Raw genomic sequence first — 17,792 nt, 5'->3', positions numbered from 1 at the left:
CCGTACTGTCCGATCAGGTCCGCAAGACCTTTGATAAATAGAGGACTAGGTCTTTTGCTCTTTACACGGATCAGGTTAGTTGACAAGCGATAAACATTTTCTTTTAACTTGTAATATGAGAGCTAGCCGACTCGTGCAATGAGCAGAAGTCAAGCGGAGTTAGTGTGAGAGCGGAGGCGGTAATTACTCCTCCACTCGCAATCTAGCCCTTAGGGGTTTTTTTGAAGATAAAAGTGTTTTCCTGTCCTATAAATGTTATTAATTTTAATGAGTAAAACCATTAGAACTTACAAGCCCATTTTCTCATAGAATTTGTTATACTATAGGTATTGAGGTAAAGGCAATGGCAAAACAAAATGTGCATTTAAAAAAATAGTGGGGCTTAATATACTGCATTATGTGATTCAATTTTATTATTATTTATTTATAAAGTGCCAACAGATTCCGCAGCGCTGCCCATGGGTACAAGGATAAAAGTACAACGGAGAAACAATACAATAAAAGACAAAATGACAGCATATTAAATGACAGCATACTGTATAGAATGAATCTGTACCTAACCATAGGTGAATAATTCCTCCCCCCCCCCCTTTTTTTTTCTCTTCTTTCTTTCTTCTTTTCTCTATGGTAAAAGATGAAAACGGTTAAGGTTACTAATATAAATATTTTTTCTTTTTTTTGTGTGTGTAATGTGGAAGGTTTAGAAGACCTATTTGGATGAAGACTTATCTGAAACAGCTTTTATTTTGACATGATGCAATGTTATTTTTCTTTTTACTGGTATTATTATTAAAAAAAAAAAAAAAAAAAAACATAGGTAAGAAAGACTTTCAATTAACAGTAGAAAAATATTAAGAGGAGCGTTATTATTGTAGTAATCCTGTGATCATTGTACTTAGATTATTAGCAGAGTGTTTGAGTTTGCTGCATCCTATGGGCTCCATGTACGAAGCAGCGAAAGCTGCTCCGGAGCCTTTGCGGGGCAGGTTCGCATATGTGAGCCTGCTTCCCGCAATGTAAGAAGCAGCGGTCATTAGACCGCTGCTTCCTACACCCTATCCACCTCTTAGGTGGCAAAGCAAAATCACAGAGAGCACGCTCGCTCTCGATGATTGACAGCCCCTTCAGTCGCGTGATTGGTCACGCGATTGAAGGGGTGGGCATTACACACTCCCATGAGTGTGTAATGATACATACGGGCAAGCGGATCAACAGATACGCTGCCCGTGTGTAGCGGAGGCGGGCGGACAGCTTTGCGAGTTAAGAAGCTGTCCGCCCGCCGTTTAATACATGGCGCCCAATCTCTTAGACAAAATATCTCCCGCCATTGCTGGTGTACAGCCTAGCTAGAAATTTTTTGTGGTAGTGCTAATGTTATCAGCGGTAGTGTGGGGCAATTTGAGATACTGGAATACATGCTGTTACAGGATTAACCAGTGGTAACTGACTGACTACCTATAATGACGCGCTAACATTTGCGAGCAAGTGCTATCGTTTTCATTTGTAATTTTGTGCCCGCAATGGAAATAGCGTGCATTTTATAAGTTGAAAGTAAATGCAATCACATTTTATGCACATCGGCATAGCATGACTGAAACCTTCACGTAAAAGGTAGCCATTAAAAAAGGTTGCATTTTTTGAATTCCGGTTTCATTTTTACAAGTATTAACCAAATTTGGATAAAACTACTCTTTATTGACACTTTCCTTGGACACAATACTTGTGTAAGCTACTTGCGACGACTAAAATGTATATTTGCGCACATTTCAGAAGATCTCCAGTTTGTCCTACTTACACTAGTTTAGCATCTAACGGCGCAGTATATGTAATACCCAGATGTGCGAGATGAAATTGTTTCAACGCTTGCGCCAAAGCCTGCGCCGTATACATAATAACATAATAACGCCCCAAGGGCTTAGAAATTAGCATTTAAGTTATGGCTTTGTAACATAAAAGCCATAACTACTGACTTTCAGTTTACGGTACGGATCTTGACAGTATTGGCTGTACTGCTAACTTTTTGGCCAGACAGGCAAACTCGTAATACCGGCGCTATTGAAGTCCCAAAAATGACTTTTTTAAAGCTGCAGTAGTTATGTTGCGTTACGGCCAAAAAGGTGTGTGGCACAGATATACCTGCAATAATACCAGCGGTAGTGAAAAAGAGCCATAGCGCTGCTATTTCACTCATAACGCAAAACTTGTAATCTAGTCGCTACTATTTTAATGGGATGTATGAGGTTGATGGGATGAACACAGTTTCTGAATATTTGGTGGAATATTAGATAAAGACACTCACATTTTATCATCAAGCATTTTTAAGCTTCCACTTCCTATCCATATATCAAGAGCAGGAGCAGCAATGCACTACTGGGAGCTAGCTGCAAAAAAAAAACACTTTGACTTCTGACTTCAGCTCAGCGTTTATTTATTTAATTATTTATAAAATATTTTACCAGGAAGTATACATTGATATTTCTCTCATTTAAGCTGCTGCCCTCAGCTCTGCGAGTCCGACTGGCTACTGCCCGTGCTACAAACACACTGCTGTCCCATTTACTGACTACGCGTGCAGTCACGAGCCGATTGAGGAGACTACACATGCAGTCAAGCGTCAATGTGCCGCCAATGGGAATAGTTTCAGTTCCCTCTGAGCTACGCCAATAGGTTAAGATGATCTGTGACCCGCTAGGTATCAATCTAGTGTCAACCATGTGATATGCTTAGCAGGCAGGCAGAAAAGTCGGAAACCAAAAAAAAAGTAAATTAAAAGAAATTAGTGCTGAAGCAGGGACACACCTACACACTGCCGCCGACACACTAACATGTCACGACACACAGTTTGGAAAGCAATGCCCTAATATTATACAGGTTACTCCCATGGAACTCCTAAGAAACACTATTGGAATGCCTATATATTTGCTATGTATGTGATTGCGATTGTTGTTAAAGAAAAATAAAATAAAAATAAAAAAAGCTAGGTGATTGTGGGTATATTGCCATGACGTGTGGGATTGAATTCCTGCCACTAGGAGGAGGTAGAGAACCCCAACATCAAGTTCTTTTAATCTCTTACCACTTCCCCTACCTACTCAGTTTAATGTATAGCCAAGCAGAGAAAGAGGAACAGACAGGTAGGAAAGATAAAACAGGGTTTAGAGAGGTGCAAATAGATAACTGCAGCCAAACACTAAATAGATAGGGCGGGGGCTTGTGGACTCTCATCATCATGAAAAAAAAAAGAATTTATCAGGTGAGCATAAATTTTGTTTCATTTGATGATTAGAGTCCACATCACCATGACGTTTGGGATTTAATACCCAAGCTGTCAAGGAAAGAGTGGGATAAAACAAGGTAGTTCCTATTTGCTGGACATTGCTGTGTGAAAGGACTTTCCTGACAAAAACAGTTTCTGCAGAAAAACAATCGGCTAGATTACGAGTCTTGCGTTTGCCTTAAAAGGCAGCGTTGAGGGGTCCCAACACTGCTTTTTAACGCCCGCTGGTATTACGAGTCTGGCAGGTACAGCTGTACCGCTCACTTTTTTTCTGCGATTTTCGCATACCGCAAATCCACTTAAGTCAATTGCGTATCCTATCTTTTTAAAGGGATTTTCCTAACGCCAGTATTAAGATTGCTTGAAAAAGTGACCCTCTCCTGTCCAGACTGTCCTATCGCATGTAAAAGATAGAAGCAATTCAGAAATCCAGCACTTCAATCCTTGATAGGGTGCATACTGCAGTAGGATTACTGCAAAAATCCTCAAAGTAATGTGAAACAAAAAGTAGCAGACACACCACAAAGTCCTTATGCAGAGGTTCTCTTTATTGTCACAAACTGGGAGCCAGAAAAGCAGAACAACGTTTCGGGCTACAAACCCTTATTCATGTTCATAACTTGTACATCACACATAATCACCTTAAATACCTACAACCAGGTAAAACCACACCTTTTTAATTTAACCCTTTACAAGGCACAAAGAAGGCCTGTCATACTGACCTCTAGTGGTTCATACCTGAAAATACATATTTTGCACCACATTTATTTAAAAACATTTTTTTTAAAAAATACAAAGTTAAAAAAGCATTTAACAGATGTCATAGCAAGATATTATATACAGAATTCAAAAAGCAGAGAAACAATGATTATCACATAATTCTTAGTATTATTACACCTCTTAAAGGAACACACTCAAATCCAATTCTCTATTCATTCCATTGGGAGCCAATGTGTTTAACTTATTGATCCAGAAAGCCTCACGTTTTTGTAACAATAATTCCCTATTACCACCACGCCTAGGGCTTTGTACAAAATCTATAATTTGAAAGCGCAGTTGTGCAATTGTGTGGTTACAGCTCAAAAAATGATAGGCTACTGGTGCATTTAAATTATTGGTCCTTATGTTAGATTTATGCTGTATAATTCTATCTCTGACCCGCTGGGTCGTTTCACCTATATAAATTAACCCACACGGACATTTAATTAAGTATATTACAAAGTTTGCATTACAATTAAAGTAGCCCCTAATCCTGAATTTCTGACCCGTTTGGGGATGTATAAAAAGATCACCTTTTATCATATTGTTGCAATTTGAACAATTCAGGCAAGGGAAGCAACCATTATTTTCTGATGTAATAAAGCCTTGTTTAGATTTCTTATTTGACCCAACATCAGCTTTAATTAATTTATCCCTAAGACTGGGTAATCTAGTATAGGCTGGCATAGGAGGCTGTTGGAATGCTGCAACCTCTGGATTACATTCCTTCAAAACATTCCAATGTTTACGAACTATTTTTTGTATTGCTGCACTGTTAGCACTGTATTCTGAGACAAAAACCAATCTATTAGGGTCCTTTTTCTTTTTGACATCTGTCATATTGACCCTACTCTTTGGTATCTGTAAAACTTTTCTCAAAGTTGTCTGTATCATATCATAAGGATACCCACGCTCTATAAATCTTACACCCATTTCTCCTAACCTTTGCAGGGCCAATTTTTCATCTTTAACAATACGTTTAACCCTAAGCATTTGACTATATGGTAGTGACTGGATTAGAGAAGGGGCATGGGCACTAGAAAAGTGTAGAAGGCTATTCCTGTCTGTTTGTTTCCTATATAAATCTGTCTTTAGACATGAACCATCCTTATAGACTTTAGTGTCCAAAAAATTAATAGATTCTTCACTCCAAGATAGGGTAAACTTAATACATCTCGAAGCCATATTGAGATCTGCAACAAACTGTTGAAGGGAGCCAACGTCGCCCCACCAAATGCCAAATATGTCATCTATGTAGCGCCACCAGGTGGCGCCACACAGATGAAATAAATTGTTCTCATAGACAAACTTCTCTTCGAATACACTCATAAAAATGTTGGCATAGGTAGGGGCGACGTTGGACCCCATAGCAGTACCCTGCTTCTGTACAAAATAAGAGTCTTCAAACAAGAAGTAATTACAGTATAACACAATCTCCATCAATTCAATAATAAATTGTTGCTGCATAACTGTAAATTTATTACTTCTAGCCATCATTAACCTAATAGAATCTAATCCACTAGAATGGGGTATAGCAGTGTACAGACTCACAATATCCAGACTATACAAAATACATTTATCCATATTGCCTGGTAAGCTCTCAATTTTAGATAGAAAGTCATCTGTATCTTTAATGTATGACATTGCTTGTGTCACAAAAGGTCTCAAGAGCTTATCCAGGTAGATGGATATGTTTGTGCAGATAGAATCAGTGCCAGCTACAATGGGGCGTCCTGGAGGTGCCCCAAGGTTTTTGTGAACCTTGGGCAGTGTGTATAATACTGGAACAATAAACTCATTTTTAATTAAAAATTTCCTTGTTTCGCTGTCAATCAAACCATTCAAGTAAGCTCGCTCAATACATTTTTTTATATCACACTGGATCTTGGAAGAGGGATCATATGTTAAAGGCATATACACATCAGTTTTAGCAAGCTGACCTTTTATTTCATTCACATAATAATCTCTCTCCATGATCACAGTGGCTCCGCCTTTATCAGCCTGTTTACAAATTAAACCCTTGTTATCAATCAGTGTTTTTAAAGCCACATTATCTTTTCTAGACATGTTTGGTGTAAATTTTTCCTTTAGTTGTTTTTTCTTTAAAACATCTAAATCACGTTTTATTAATTTCATATATACATCAATACTCGGGTCATATGCTGTTGGAACAAAACCACTTTTATTTCTCAATCCAAGATTCTTAATAGTTAACATGTCATTAGTTCCCTGCACTTGCTTACTAAACACTTCTCTGTTATCTGTGTTGGAAAAAAAAGATTTTAACTTTAAACTTCTATTAAATTTGTACAGGTCTTGTTCTAATTTAAACCAGTTACATCTCTCTTGTTTACAGAAGGATAGTCCCTTTTCCAATACCTTACTTTGATCTTTAGTAAGCACAGTGTCAGAGATGTTGATAACTAAAGTCTCTTCCCCTGGCGGGTCTTCCTCTGAGTAACTCGGGCTGGCTTGCTGTTTGACGGAATTGCGGCTATGTTTCCTGCCGCCACGTCTCCTCCGGCGTCTGATTCCCCCGACGAGGACTCGGTGGTCATATCGGAGCTGTTCACCTCCTTCTGGGCTCTCCGTTCCCGTCGGCGTGCGTTGCCGGAAGTAGTATTCCTCATACTTCCGGTTGGGTCCCGGGTCCACCGGTAAACTGCTCCGGTCAGATAATCATGCTCATCACGACTAAACTTTACCCTCTTTTTGTTTTCGAGCTCCTTCTTCATCTCATTAATTTTTGCATTAATTTCTTTCAGAGCTTTATCGACATCCAGATCGCCTGCACTTTGTTTCAAGCTTAACTCGACTTCCTTAATCTCATCAGCCTGTGCATCTATGGCTTTCTGTAGAAACTCAACTGTAAGTACAATGATGTCTAAGGAGCATTTGTTAAGAATATGCTCAAACTTAGTACAATATTCTTTATTGTTGGCAAGTAGCGTTGGTCTTGTATTCATCCTAAGCCCCCTAGGGATCCGCTTGATCCTATAGTATTCAGCTAGGGTGGATGCATGTAGTTGGTATGACATATTCCTTTTTACCAGTCTCTCATAGTTACTCATGTTCACTTCAGTCTGGGGGGTCCTAAGAAAGTCCCTTGAGCCCCTTACAAGAGTGGTAATTCTGGCTGCTTCGACATCTGTATATGCAAACACTTGGGCTCCCAGAGTATCTTGTGAATCCTCCATTGTTGGGATAGGTGCACGGATAAACAGCAGTAGGCAATAGATAGAAGCAATTCAGAAATCCAGCACTTCAATCCTTGATAGGGTGCATACTGCAGTAGGATTACTGCAAAAATCCTCAAAGTAATGTGAAACAAAAAGTAGCAGACGCACCACAAAGTCCTTATGCAGAGGTTCTCTTTATTGTCACAAACTGGGAGCCAGAAAAGCAGAACAACGTTTCGGGCTACAAACCCTTATTCATGTTCATAACTTGTACATCACACATAATCACCTTAAATACCTACAACCAGGTAAAACCACACCTTTTTAATTTAACCCTTTACAAGGCACAAAGAAGGCCTGTCATACTGACCTCTAGTGGTTCATACCTGAAAATACATATTTTGCACCACATTTATTTAAAAACATTTTTTTTAAAAAATACAAAGTTAAAAAAGCATTTAACAGATGTCATAGCAAGATATTATATACAGAATTCAAAAAGCAGAGAAACAATGATTATCACATAATTCTTAGTATTATTACACCTCTTAAAGGAACACACTCAAATCCAATTCTCTATTCATTCCATTGGGAGCCAATGTGTTTAACTTATTGATCCAGAAAGCCTCACGTTTTTGTAACAATAATTCCCTATTACCACCACGCCTAGGGCTTTGTACAAAATCTATAATTTGAAAGCGCAGTTGTGCCATTGTATGGTTACAGCTCAAAAAATGGTAGGCTACTGGTGCATTTAAATTATTGGTCCTTATGTTAGATTTATGCTGTATATACTGTATATACTAAATTACAAATAGCCCTTAAAAGGGCCTTTTGTGGGGCATTGCCCCAAAGTAATCAGCTTTTTTACCTGTAAAAAAAAATATAATACCCCCCAACATTAAAACCCACCACCCACACACCCAACCCTACTCTAAAACCCACCCAATCCCCCTTAAAAAACATAATACTGCCCCCTTGAAGATTACCCTACCTTAAGCCGTCTTCACCCAGCCGGGCACAAGTGGACCTCCAGAGGGGCAGAAGTCTTCATCCGATCCGGTCAGAAGAGGACATCAGACTGGCAGAAGTCTTCATCCAGGCGGCATCTTCTATCTTCTTCCATCCGGAGCGGAGCGGGTCCATCTTGAAGGCATCTGACGCAGAGGATCCTCTTCCATCTGACGGTGACTGAAGAATGAAGGTTCCTTTAAGTGACGTCATCCAAGATGGCGTCCCTACAATTTCTGATTGGCTGATAGAATCCTATCAGCCAATTGTAATTAAGGTAGGAAAAATCCTATTGGCTGATCCAATCAGCCAAAAGGATTGAAGTTCGATCCTATTGGCTGATCCAATCAGCCAATAGGATTCAGCTCACATTCTATTGGCTGTTCCAATCAGTCAATAGAATGCAAGCTCAATTCTATTGGCTGATTGCATCAGCCAATAGGATTTTTCCTACCTTAATTCCGATTGGCTGATAGGATTCTATCAGCCAATCAGAATTGAAGGGACACTATCTTGGATGACGTCACTTAAAGGAAACTTCATTCTTCAGTCTCCGTCGGATGGAAGAGGATGCTCCACGTCGGATGTCTTCAAGATGGACCCGCTCCGCTCCGGATGGAAGAAGATAGAAGATGCTGCCTGGATGAAGACTTCTGCCGGTCTGGATGTCTTCTGCCGGTCTGGATGTCCTCTTCTGGCCGGATCGGATGACGACTTCTGCCCCTCTGGAGGTCCACTTGTGCCCGGCTGGGTGAAGACGGCTCAAGGTAGGGTGATCTTCAAGGGGGTAGTGTTAGTTTTTTTTAAGAGGGGATTGCGTGGGTTTTAGAGTAGGGTTGGGTGTGTGGGTGGTGGGTTTTAATGTTGGGGGGGTATTGTATTTTTTTTTACAGGTAAAAGAGCTGATTACTTTGGGGCAATGCCCCACAAAAGGCCCTTTTTAAGGGCTATTTGTAATTTAGTATAGGGTAGGGAATTTTATTATTCTGGGGGGCTTTTTATTTTATTAGGGGGATTAGATTAGGTGTAATTAGTTTAAAAAAATTGTAATTCTTTTTTATTTTCTGTAATTTAGTGGGGGGGGTTTTGTACTTTAGTTTATTTAATTTAATTGTAGGTAATTTATGTAATTAATTTAATGATAGTGTAGTGTTAGGTGTAAGTGTAACTTAGGCTAGGATTTATTTTACAGGTAACTGTGTACTTATTTTAACAGGAAGTTATAGTAATATTAAATCTTATTACTAAAACGAGAAATGCTCTAATATCTCTGTTAAATATGATTCTTATTTTGATCTCTTTTTTTTTATTATTTGTATGCTGCTTGATCTTTTTTGTCTTAATAAAAAAATTATGATTTAAAAAAAAAAAAAAAAAAACAAGCAAAATAATTTGCAGAAAGAATTTCCTCCATAGTCTGTGGAAAAATGTTTTTGTCACTGGCATTCTGGCTTTTTAAACTAATGCCTAGATTTAGAGCTCTGCGTTAGCCGTCCAAACCAGCGTTAGTGGGTCCTAACGCTGGTTTTGGCCGCCCGCTGGTATTTAGAGTCAGTCATTAAAGGGTCTAACGCTTACTTTCCAGCCGCGACTTTTCCATACCGCAGATTCCCTTACGTCAATTGCATATCCTATCTTTTCAATGGGATCTTTCTAACGCTGGTATTTAGAGTCTTGGCTGAAGTGAGCGTTAGAACTCTAACGACAAGACTCCAGCCGCAGAAAAAAGTCAGGAGGTAAGAGCTTTATGGGCTAATGCCGGTTCATAAAGCTCTTAACTACTGTGCTCTAAAGTACACTAACACCCATAAACTACCTATGTACCCCTAAACCGAGGTCCCCCCACATCGCCGCCACTCTATTAATTTTTTTTAACCCTTAATCTGCCGACCGCACACCGCCGCAACCTACATTATCCCTATATACCCCTAATCTGCTGCCCCTAACATCGCCGACACCTATATTATATTTATTAACCCCTAATCTGCCCCCCCCAGCATCGCCGCTACCTTACCTACACTTATTAACCCCTAATCTGCCGACTGGACCTCGCCGCCACTATAATAAATGTATTAACCCCTAAACCGCCTCACTCCCGCCTCGCAAACCCTATAATAAATAGTATTAACCCCTAATCTGCCCTCCCTAACATCGCTGACACCTAACTTCAAGTATTAACCCCTAATCTGCCGACCGGACCTCAACGCTACTATAATAAATGTATTAACCCCTAAAGTTAAGTCTAACCCTAACACTAACACCCCCCTAAGTTAAATATAATTTTTATCTAACGAAATAAATTAACTCTTATTAAATAAATTATTCCTATTTAAAGCTAAATACTTACCTGTAAAATAAACCCTAATATAGCTACAATATAACGAATAATTATATTGTAGCTATTTTAGGATTTATATTTATTTTACAGGCAACTTTGTATTTATTTTAACTAGGTACAATAGCTATTAAATAGTTAATAACTATTTAATAGCTACCTAGTTAAAATAATTACAAAATTACCTGTAAAATAAATCCTAACCTAAGTTACAATTAAACCTAACACTAAACTATCAATAAATTAATTAACTAAACTTTCTACAATTATCTACAATTAAATCAACTAAACTAAATTCCAAAAAACAAACAAACACTAAATTACAAAAAATAAAAAAAGATTACAAGAATTTTAAACTAATTACACCTACTCTAAGCCCCCTAAAAAAATAACAAAGCCCCCCAAAATAAAAAAATGCCCTACCCTATTCTAAAATAAAAAGTTAACAGCCATTTTACCTTACCAGCCCTTATAAGGGCCTTTTGCGGGGCATGCCCCAAAGAAAACAGCTCTTTTGCATTTAAATAAACATACAATACCTAACCAGAAAAGGAACCTTCATTCGTCGGGAGTCGCCGGAAGAAGAGGATGGATCCGCGTCGGCTGCTTCAAGATGGTCCCGCTCCGCGCCGGATGGAAGAAGATAGAAGATGCCGCCTGGATGAAGATGTCTACCGGTCCGGATGTCCTCTTCTTGCCGGATAGGATGAAGACTTCGGACCCTCTTCTGGACCTCTTCTTGCCGGATAGGATGAAGACTTCGGAACCTCTTCTGGACGGATCGGTGAAGATAAGGTAGGGGCTTAGTGTTAGGTTTTTTAAGGGGGGTTTGGGTTAGATTAGGGGTATGTGGGTGGTGGGTTGTAATGTTGGGGGGGTATTGTATGTTTATTTAAATGCAAAAGAGCGGTTTTCTTTGGGGCATGCCCCGCAAAAGGCCCTTATAAGGGCTGGTAAGGTAAAAGAGCTGTTAACTTTTTATTTTAGAATAGGGTAGGTCATTTTTTTATTTTGGGAGGCTTTGTTATTTTTTTTAGTGGGCTTAGAGTAGGTGTAATTAGTTTAAAATTCTTGTATTCTTTTTTTATTTTTTGTAATTTAGTGGGGTTTTTTTTGTAATTTAGTTTAGTTGATTTAATCGTAGATAATTGTAGATAGTTTAGTTAATTAATTTATTGATAGTGTAGTGTTAGGTTTAATTGTAACTTAGGTTAGGATTTATTTTACAGGTAATTTTGTAATTATTTTAACTAGGTAGCTATTAAATAGTTATTAACTATTTAATAACTATTGTACCTAGTTAAAATAAATACAAAGTTGCCTGTAAAATAAATATAAATCCTAAAATAGCTACAATATAATTATTCGTTATATTGGAGCTATATAAGGGTTTATTTTACAGGTAAGTATTTAGTTTTAAATAGGAATACTTTAGTTAATAAGAGTTAATTTATTTTGTTAGATAAAAATTATATTTAATTTAGGGGGGTGTTAGTGTTAGGGTTAGACTTAGCTTTAGCGGTTAATACATTTATCATAGTAGCATCCGGTCCGTTCGGCAGATTAGGGTTTAATACTTGAAGTTAGGTTTCGGCGATGTTAGGGAGGGCAGATTAGGGATTAATACTATTTATTATAGGGTTTGCGAGGCGGGAGTGAGGCGGTTTAGGGGTTAATACATTTATTATAGTGGCGGCGAGGTCCGGTCAGCAGATTAGGGGTTAATAAGTGTAGGTAGGTGGCGGCGACGTTGGGGGGGCATATTAGGGGGTAATAAATATAATATAGGGGTCGGTGGTGTTAGGGGCAGCAGATTAGGGGTACATAAGGATAATGTAGGTTGCGGTGGTGTACGGAGCGGCAGATTAGGGGTTAATAATATAATGTAGGTGTCAGCGATAGCGGGGGCAGCAGATTAGGGGTTAATAAGTGTAAGGTTAGGGGTGTTTAGACTCGGGGTTCATGTTAGGGTGTTAGGTGCAGACTTAGGAAGTGTTTCCCCATAGGAAACAATGGGGCTGCGTTAGGAGCTGAACGCTGCTTTTTTGCAGGTGTTAGGTTTTTTTTCAGCTCAAACTGCCCCATTGTTTCCTATGGGGATATCGTGCACGAGCACGTTTTTGAAGCTGGCCGCGTCCGTAAGCAACGTTGGTATTGAGAGTTGCAGTGGCGGTAAATATGCCTGTACACTCCCTTTTTGGAGCTTAACGCAGCCATTCAGACAACTCTAAATACCAGCATTGTTTAAAAGGTGCGGGTGAAAAAAAACACGCGTAGCTAACGCACCCCTTCTAACGCAAAACTCTAAATCTAGGCGTAAGAGAGCAGGCTCCATGTTATCAGTTCTGAGCTTTAAAGGGACATGAAACCAACATTTTTTCTTTCATGATTTAGAAAGAGAATTCAATTTTAAACATCTTTCTAATTTACTTCTATTATCTAATTTGTTTTATTCTCTTGATATTCTTTGCTGAAAAGCATATCTAGATATGTTCAGAAGATGATGATTGGTTGCTGCACATAGAAACCTCGTGTGATTGGCTCACCCATGTGCATTGCTTTTTCTTCAATTAAGGATATCTAAAAAATGAAGCAAAATAAATAATATAAGCCAATGGTAATGTTGTTTAAATTTGTATTCTCTATCTGAATCATGAAAGAAAGATTTTGGGTTTAGTAACCCTTTAAGATTAGTATTATATAGTGGACTCTGAACAATAGGTCCTGGCACTGAGTAAATTGTGAACGCACATTCCTCACTATGTAGAGAGCGGGTAGGACCACTCTCTACATCACAGACCTATTGTACAAGGAAATATGAAGGTGTGGAGGAGGAACGGTAGGAGCTAAGTCAAAGTAATACATTCATTTATATAAAATCGAATAATAATGAATAATAAAAAAAACTACCGGTTTAACTTGTTATATTAGGCATTAATTATATATACTTAGTAAACAGGATAATTTTACCATCACTTTATGTTGAAATTATTTTATTTTGTTTCCTCAGAGCTATTACATACCATTGAGTACATCCTGAAAGCAAGAGGCACATTGTCCCAGACGATGCACTTTCATTATCAATTACAGAAACATTTTGCATATAATACATTTTGAACAGAAAATCCAATGAACTTTTCAAATAATTATAACCAAAAGAACAGAAATAAAAATCCTATATTATAAAAGACAAGTGTTTGTCTGAAGCCGTCATGCGCAGTACAGACAAACACTTGGCCTTAGACAGCGGATCGCACGCGCACCCCGGCAAGTGATGAGAGAGAGAGAGAGAGAGAGAGAGAAAGAGAGAGAAAGAGAGAAAGAGAGAGAGAGAGAGAGAGAGAGAAAGAGAGAGAAAGAGAGAAAGAGAGAGAGAGAGAGAGAAAGAGAGAGAGAGAGAGAGAGAGAGAGAGAGAGAGAGAGAGAGAGAGAGAGAGAGAGAGAGAGAAAAAAAAAAAGACAACAAACAAAAAAAAAACACGGCCCGTGTGAACGGGCTTTAGGACTAGTAAAGAATAATTAAACAAAATGTGGTCAGTTTTTGGGGTCTGAAGTACAAATCTGCATGTTATCTCATGAGTCATTTTATGACTTAATACTATCCAGTTTCCAGATAAACAATCCTCTCCTATGCTACCTAATGCCTATCACTCAGCCCTTGAGGAGCTATACATAATCCAGTAAAACCAGATTTTATGAAATCGCTCTGTCTCCCCCTGAATCCAGGCCGCCCTGGACATTTTATAAATATCATTTATCTTATCCAGTACTTCTTGCCATGTCGGAAACCTCTCTTCCAATGTCTCACTATGCAAACTCTGGTAGCTGTGCATATAATTTTGATGAGTTTGTTAATTGTGGAGTGGTTAGATGGGGGACCTCCCTGTTCAGAAGTGCTTAAGGCATAGTTAAAACTTATTTTCATCTAATACCTTACTAAGTAGGATATTGAGCTGTAGCTAGGTATCCCTTATGGCATTGCAGTCCCACCACATGTGTCTATAGGAACCGTGTTCACCACATCCTCTATAGCAGAGTTTAGATCTGCCAATGGAGTAGTGGGATGTTTTCAGAGGTGTTAGGTACCACCGGAATGCTGTCTTTATGCAATTCTACCTGAGATCTGCATTGATTAGGCCTCTACAGGAATCAAATAATATTTGGTCCCATTCATTTTGTGGAAGCAGGTCCTCCACATTTTCCACCCATTTCAATGCTATAGCTGACTTTGTGTTTACCATCACTTTAAAGGGACAGTCCAGCCAAAACTGTAATCCACATGGATGAGTTTGGGTTTTGAATGGAAGCAATTTTGTAATACACATGTATTAGCAAAAATGCTTCTTACAAAAGCTATTGCTGTTTCAAATGTGTATTTAAGTGTGCTCGGTGCATTTTAAACACGGCACTTTTTCAGAGCGCCTAAGGTGCTTGTATCATCTGATAATTACTCAATTTTTAATTGCAGACATGATACAAGCCCCACTGACACTTTGAAGTGCTGCAATATTTAAAATGCTGGTGCACTGAGAAGATATAGCTATGCTTCACATGCATGTGCAGAGAAAAATGTTAACATATAAACAGTGATAACTTTGACTAGAAGCATTTTTGCTAATATACTGTAATTATATTGCATATATTGTATATTCATCTTTGTGCATTTAAATTTGACTGAAATATCCCTTTAATATTGTAATAATTTCAAAATGTATATTTATGTAAACATGGTAGAAAAAGGATCTCTATAGGCAATAGCAATGCCTTTAAGCTTAGCAAGGGATAATACAGAGATTAAAAACCTTACTAGGACAGTGCTGTGTGTTGTTGAGCTTACCTAGACAATTTGGTAGTTAAAAACCTAGGTCAAACCATGGTTAAAAAAAAATCAAACCAGTCAGTTCCTGTACAGGAATTAAGACATATTATATAAGATGACTATTTGTGTTTAAATACACAGAACAAATAGATATTGGATGGGGTTAAGATCTATAGAACTGACCTCTGAATAACCTTTGCAGTGCAACATTACAAAATGTGTATATTATAGTAGGACACACACTCTTAGTGGGAACAACTGCTGCTAATTTCATGGGAAAAATCAGTAGAGGCTGAAAATTAACACAGGAGCAGGACACACACAAAGATGGTGGGAACTGCTGCAGGCTGGGTTATAAGCATAAATGGAGGTACAAAACCATTGTCTAGTTGGTTAAATCAACATACTGGTACAGATTGCAAAGTTTACAGAAGTATTTTATTGTTGTAAGATCAGGAGATCTGCCCTCATAAGAGAAATACATTATGTTAGTGAGGAGGTAATAAAAAGTCCACAAGTCAAATAACAAGCCAGGAGTCAAAACCAGAGCTGGTAGTCAGACGAGCTGAGTCAGGAGCCAAAGCAAATAGTCAGATGAGCAAAAATCAGGAACAAGGAAAACAGCAGAGTCAGGAACAAGCCAGGGATCAGGAACCAGGAAGGACGTCAAGCAGCCAGGTAATACACAGGAACTCTCACAAACAGGTCTGAGACAACGCAAAGGCAAAGCATACTGAACAGAGGCCCTTTAAATAATAAGTGATGACATCACAATTCTGAGACTGCATCCTGTCTCACATGGATGATGCACACTAGTCTGGCCATAAAAGGAAGTGCAGGAAATGAGCAGCACCCCCCACAATGCACCATAGTCAGGAAGAGAGGTGAGTAAAATGGCTGCCAGCAGCACATGGCAAACACAACAGGGAAAAAACCCTGACAGTACCCTCCATGAACATCAGAGGAGGGAACCCAAGAACCCGCCTCCGGACCGTAGCCCCTCCAGTGAACTAAATACTGTACATGGCCCCTGGACGTATGAGAGTCAATAATGCTGCTGACCTCATACTCCTCATGGTTGTCAACAAAGATAGGACGGGGACGAGGCAACACAGTGGTAAACCGATTACAAACCAATGGTTTCAAGAGGGAGACATGAAAAACATTGGAGATGCGCATAGCAGGAGGAAGGTCAAGAGCGTAAGCCACAGGATTAACCCGTCGGAGTATTCGAAAAAGACCAACGCAACAGGGAGCTAATTTATTGGAAGGCACACGAAGGTTCAAGTTGTGGGAGGACAGCCAAACTCTCTCACTTTCACTAACCTGGTAGGAAGGTGCGGGCAGACACCTACGATCAGCCCGGAACTTTTGGCGCTGCATAGAACAATTAAGGCAATCCTTAATCTGCACCCACGTGGAACGCAGTTGCCAGAGATGCTCCTCCAAAGCCGGAATACCCTGAGACATGAATGAATCGGGCAATAAGGATGGTTGAAACCCATAATTCACCATGAACGGGGATAACTTGGAGGAAGCATTAATAGCACTATTACGAGCAAACTCTGCTCAAGGTAACAGTTCAGACCAATTATTGTGGTAATCTGAGACATAGCATTTGAGGAACTGTTCTAGAGCTTGATTAGACCGTTCCGCAGCCCCATTGGATTGAGGGTGATATGCTGAGGAGAAGGAAAGCTGGATCCCCATTTGAGCACAAAAGGAACACCAAAATCTAGAGACAAACTGGCTACCCCGGTCTGACACTATCTCCTTGGGTAACCCATATAAACAGAAGACCTCTCAGGCAAAAATTGAAGCAAGCTCCTGAGCAGTAGGAAGCTTCTTCCAATGAATGCAATGTGACATTTTAGAAAAACGGTCAACCACCATAAGGATAACAGTATTGCCATTGGAAACAGGGAGCTCGACAATGAAGTCCATGGAAAGATGTGTCCAAGGATGCTCACCATTAGCAATAGGTTGAATTAGACCCACAGGAAGACGTCGAGGAGTCTTATTCTGTGCACAAACTGAGCAGGAGGCAACATACGCAGCAACATCAGAACGAAGAGCTGGCCACCAGAATTGTCGAGTGACATACCAAATCATTTGGTTCTTGCCTGGTTGACCTGCGGCTTTAGGATAGTGATAAGTGTGCAAAAGTTTAGTTCTAAGATTCTCAGGAACAAAACACTTACCACTAGGTTTCTCAGGAGGGGCATTGGTTTGTGCAGCCAGGATCTCCTCCCCAAGGGAGAAGTCAAATTAGTACGTATGGTAGCCAAAATATGGTCAGGAGGTATAACAGGAGTAGGTACAGACTCCTCCTTGGACAGAGGCGAAAAGTGTCGAGAGAGGGCATCAGCCCTAACATTCTTACTACCAGGTAGGTAGGAGACCACATAATTA

Source organism: Bombina bombina, chromosome 1, assembly GCF_027579735.1.
Source record: "Bombina bombina isolate aBomBom1 chromosome 1, aBomBom1.pri, whole genome shotgun sequence".
Taxonomy (NCBI): domain Eukaryota; kingdom Metazoa; phylum Chordata; class Amphibia; order Anura; family Bombinatoridae; genus Bombina; species Bombina bombina.
This window is presented reverse-complemented; position numbering follows the sequence as displayed.